Source organism: Zootermopsis nevadensis, unplaced genomic scaffold (genome assembly GCF_977971745.1).
Source record: "Zootermopsis nevadensis isolate Lab colony 2312 unplaced genomic scaffold, Znev_1.0 Znev_ptg000007l, whole genome shotgun sequence".
Taxonomy (NCBI): domain Eukaryota; kingdom Metazoa; phylum Arthropoda; class Insecta; order Blattodea; family Termopsidae; genus Zootermopsis; species Zootermopsis nevadensis.
The window spans coordinates 14,266,431-14,271,849 of record NW_028259139.1 but is presented as its reverse complement, the minus strand read 5'-3'; the positions used below and the strand labels follow the sequence as shown (position 1 = coordinate 14,271,849).

At 40.7% G+C, this 5,419-nt stretch overlaps 1 long non-coding RNA gene across 2 annotated transcripts; it reads right to left on the bottom strand.

Moving 5' to 3' along the window:
* Nucleotides 1-402: 402 nt before the first annotated feature.
* Nucleotides 403-4,732, bottom strand: LOC110833544 (uncharacterized). Of its 2 annotated transcripts, XR_002544240.2 has the most exons (3): nt 4,553-4,729; nt 2,933-3,497; nt 403-757 (listed from the first exon to the last, which is right to left on the bottom strand). It is a non-coding gene; the product is annotated as an uncharacterized LOC110833544 (long non-coding RNA). The 2 variants fall into 2 exon arrangements; XR_002544241.2 differs by lacking the exon at nt 403-757 and having other exon boundaries at nt 2,903-3,497; nt 4,553-4,732.
* Nucleotides 4,733-5,419: the final 687 nt, after the last annotated feature.

Below are 5,419 nucleotides of genomic sequence, written 5' to 3'. Positions count from 1 at the left end.
GAATTGGCGACTTTTCTGAGTCCTCCGGATGCGTAACAGAGGTGTAGGACATTCCTCGGTCAGTTCGTCAAGTTCCTTCAGCGACCAGCCGGAATGGTACGGGACTGGCGTCTAAGCGAATGTAAACGATGAAGTAGACCTACTAATTAAATTTGTGCACTTATTGTATTATTTAACTACATTGTCCTTAAAGCACACTAAAGAGAAGAAAGTATTAAGTCACTATTATCATTCACATTATCACTGTATTATCTGTTCTGCATTGTTGAGGCTAGAACCAGTCTTTCTTTTGTTTTTCCGTTACTTATTGTTTATCGTTATTCTGATTTAATGGTCCACAGAGAAACGATTTTAAATTTAAAAAAAGATAGATTCATTATTGTTTCATGAATTATACTGATGACTTACAAAAAAACATAAATTAGGTTAGGTTAGGTTAGGATAGGTTTGGTTAGATTAGTTTAAGTTAGGTTAGGTTAGGTTTGGTTAGGTTAGGTTTGCTTTCAAAGGGCAGCTTTGGAGATCTGGCGTCTAGTTTGAGGGCAAAAACAAAGAAACTCATACAGAAAGATATTACTGACATAGAATCAAGGGAATGTTCATGGTGTGGGAACTATATATTTCCTTGTCTGCTACCCCTCTAAACCCCTCTGGTACCCTTGTATTTCACACGGACGTCGAACGCAGAGATTTCTCTCGACAACAGTGGCTCATGTGCCTGATGAATAAATCCGGCCAGCCGAAGAAATGCTTCATTCTGTGAACAAAGAGGACGTTGGCGGATGAATACATTGCGATAGGTTCCGTAACCTACAGCGTGTTATCACTGCGGCTGTTAACAGTGAGCCTTGATGGCGGCGCTGTGGTCGCAGGAAGTATGAATTAAGAACACGAAGGAGACTCTCTGTTGTCTTGTTAAGGGCGCGTTACGAATCGTATTTCAATTGTGTAGTGCAGAAATGCAGTAGAAAAACACTTGCAAAGTTCTAACTGCTCTTATGCAAATATTACTAAGTTGATCAGTTCAAGGAAAACGAGATGGGCTAGGCATGTGGAATGGATGATGGGATAAGAAACTACTTAATATCCATAGGTGTGGAAGGAATGATAATATTAAAGTAGACCTTAAATGAATGTAGTTTGATGATTTAAACTAGGTTAGTGAGAGTTTACGTTCTCAAGACGACGATTATCATCTGGCTTGCAGCACCGTGTAGTCTGGTAGACGTTTAAAGAAGTTTTAGAGATTCTTGCTGCTACCTTCATCAAGACGATTATTATCAGATCACACGATGCAACAAACCAGAAGACAGTCATATTTAGAGGAGGATAATCTGGTGATGAACTGGGTCCATTGGTAAGTACCAGTCGGACTGCATAAGACGTGTATAATTTGTTGACTACGTCGGCGACTTTGAGGTCCTCCATAAGAACTTCGCTACAAGGAGTAATTTGGTTTGTTTCTGATGGTGGTTGAAGTGACCCAGAAAAGTTAGAAAATTCCCAAAAAATCGACACACATTGAATGAAATACATTTTAATAAACTGAACCATTACGTACGTCAGCATTGGCACTTAGTGTAAATTATCAAATCTAGTGCAGGGTTTAAAGAGCGACATCTTTTAATTCTTTTCCGGAGGTCTTGAAGTGTTGGCGTTGTGCTGTGCACGTTCTTCAAGTGTCCCCACGGGAAACAGTCGGCTGGGGTTAAATCTGGTGGTCCTTGGGGGGGGGGGGGGGCACTCGACAGATCCCCTGTGTCCTGTCTATGGGTAAGGTAAAGTGTTAACAAGATAGGTGATGACATCTCGATGGTAACTTTGGGGTGCCCCGTCGAATTGATACCAAGTGACCTCATCTGCACACACACACACATGTGGCTAACGGCGGGAACAATGGATTCTTGAATAAAATGCGTTTACATCTTTTTGGGACATTCCGTATTTTAAACTTATACTCTCGTCTTTTATTTACCGATAGTTTTCTAAGTTTTAATCTGCGCTGTTTCATAATCATGTTCTTCCTTTTGTTATATTTTGTCTTACTGATTTATTTCGTTGACCTTATTCTGTAATTGACCTTTGCGACAGTAAAAACAAAGACCCGATATATCATTCCAAAATGAAAATAGATCGAGCTATACTAATTGACGACATACCAGATCAAATAAACACGAGTAATTCATTCCTGTAATTAGAACATTTGAATGCTGTAACTTCCGACATTGAGTGGTCCAATGTCGAAGCAGTTAACGTCTCTATAAATTACGCATGCGCAATGTTATTTCCGCGGCACAGCCTAGAAAAAGCCGTGAGATGATGGGGTCTCGGGTTCGATTCCCGGCGGTGCCCGAATTTATAACTTGTGTTGGGCAAGGCCGTGGTCTAGGCAACACGGAGTTTTCCTCCGTGGCATCCCAACAATTACTCCATTCACACACAGAAGAAGGCAATGGCAAACCACTTCTGGATCATCTGCCAAGAACGTATATGAACAGGTCCCAGTCCGAGAAAAGGATGGAAGAATCTTGTTCATACGGACCTGTCATCAGACAGAACACTAAATAATAATAAGATGAGGTGGTCTAGCGGTTAGAACGCTGGCCTTGTAATCCTGGGGTCTCGGGTTCGATTCCCGCCGGTGCCCGAATTTATAACTTGTGTTGGGCAAGGCCGTGGTTTAGGCAACACGGAGTTTTCCTCCGGGGGCTTCCCCGGTTTCTCCGTGGCATCCCAACAATTACTCCATTCACACACAGAAGAAGGCAATGGCAAACCACTTCTGGATCATCTGCCAAGAACGTATATGAACAGGTCCCAGTCCGAGAAAAGGATGGAAGGATCCTTTTCATATGGACCTGTCGTCAGACAGAACACTAAATAAATAAATATAACATTAAAATAAGCTTCCATTAAACTATATTATATTTACCGTAAACTTCGCACATTGAAGGTGTTTCTGAATGTCACATAATGAACTTGGAGACTTTGTCCAAGGGTCAGGATATCTGATTCTTGGTCTACAATTGCATTTCAAAGGAATTTGGTCCTTCCCGAATTAGCAAGGAGATGAGCTTCGTGTCCCAAGGAAACCAAGTGACGTTACACGCAGGACCCCTTTGTGAACAGACGAATCTTTGCAGACTTCTTTCTCACGGATCGACGTGTCTCGTAGTCATGGTGACAGCCTCGCGTGAGTTGGAACAGCCCTAGAAGTTTCTTTCTTTCTTTATTTTCATCATCCTACTAATGTCTGCCATAGATTTGTTGTGTTTTCCACTGACTCTGTCTGAGGTGTTAATCCTGCGACATCCCGCATATAATACACGTGCTAATGTTATGATTTACGATATAATTAGCTCATACATCAACAGTTGTAACGTCATAATAAAAACCTAATTACTCAAGTTACTTTGTTGTGGCGGTCGGCGGCTCGTAATTACTTTGACTCTGAGGTGACTCTGAATCACCACGGCGACGTGTACATGGCCGTTATGCTGAAATAAGAAAAAGAATAACATCGTGTTCATAAACGTATTTAGATTTTACAACTCGGCTGGTATCTAAAACACCCTTTTCGTGAGAAAAATAAGACGATTCACTTCTGAACTATGGACCTTCTGATTTAAATTTCCGTGTTTTATAACACTCAGACGAAAGCACTTCGCCGTCAGCTACGTGTGAAAGCTAGTTGTTGTATAAAGTATACAAACGTTGCCATGGAAATGTTCATACACTAACTGGAAAATATTATAAACATGAAAACGAGTATTGAAAGCGTCAAGATTTCACTGGCACGCCTGCTTTACTCCTCAGGGTAATTTAATTTAATTAGCATTATTTCAGTTGGCAAACGTAAATGAACTTATCAATGGATTCTGTGAAGGAACTGATCTGGGAAAAGGAATATGTAAATGAAAGTGAGAAGTTCGTCAAATGAAAATTATTAAGAAAAGTCTTCACTGGAGCGGTACATAAAAGGTTCCCTACGGGTTGAAAAACTAATAATATTCTACTCCTGATTAGAAAAACACAATAATTAGTCTGAAGACTTTTTAATATTAATATTTTTAATTTTAATATGAACTGTGCTGGGTATCCATTTCTTCTTAATATCGCTATTAAAGTTGCTTATTCATTTATTCAAAGTGTATTAGTTTGTGATCAGCGTACTAGCCCATTAGGTCCCGGGTTGGATTCCAACCGTTGAAAAAATACAGGCAACTCTCGGATTACGAACGTTCGATTTACGAACGTCACAATTCATTCAAAATTTCATAAAGTCGTCAATAGATTGAGTTCCTTATAAAACGAATTGCCAAACGTATAGTCACTGAACGTAGCCTGCCTCTCTACTAGTCTAACTTTATCTTTAATAATCTTTGAATCTGGCATATATGAACCAATATGACAGCGTTAAAACCTTAGACTTGTATCCGAGAAGTACCGGGTTCGAGCCTTGCACGATGACGAACATTCTCGTGTTTGCTCTAGAATCTCAAAGCGAACGCATTCAGACAATCCAAAACCGCCCAAACACTTAGCTACTCACCATTGAAGAGTTTATTCCTACCAGAAACATCAGTGTCGCCCGATAGGCTTGCCGTATTAATCCAAACCTTACTTCGTATCCCGCCCTTTTACTGTTTCCACAAATCCTCATTTCCTGCAGCTAACAAAGTCATTGAAGTGCTGTTCGGAGAGGTTAGCTCTGTAGCCAAATGAGAGGCCAGCGGGGTGGAGAGCCAAAACGGAAAAAGCTTTCTGTACGAGTCTGATAGAAAACATTTACTCCAATACTCTCCTTAGACCACGTTCTCGTGGAATTCTGTTTAGTTACACACGTCAATAGAGGCTAGAAAGTAGATTTAACAAAGTAATTCACAGTAAAAAATATGCCGGAGGTTATTTATGATTTCGGTATACTTAGTCGATGTTTTCTGAACAGTCAGTATAACGCCTCCTAGCGTGACCTTGACGCGGCCGGGCAGACCGAGTGGCAACTACGAAAGCAACTCTCTAGAAAAGTTGCGAGTGATATACATGTGGCTTGTGTCGAGTTGTAAGTCGATCATGGCATCACTGTTGTCGAATTTTATTCTATTTTTCACCAGCCTGCATGTACTAGCGAATGGACTGGACACATTTCAATGAATCTTGGATTCTCGCCGCTACGGAAGGACGTAAATTGAGGGTCTTTAAGGACTGCGTGCTGAGGTCAGTGTCTGGACCCAAAACGTCATGAAGTGACAATGTGAAAGGGAGACAATTACGCCATATTAAGCTTTGTAATCGTGAGTTAGTATTCGGCATATATTATTACAGTAAAAAGCTCAAAACGGATGAGAATGACTGGGCTTGTAGTATGGGCGGGAGAGATAAAATCACACTAAATTTTAGTGGGAATACATAAACGGCA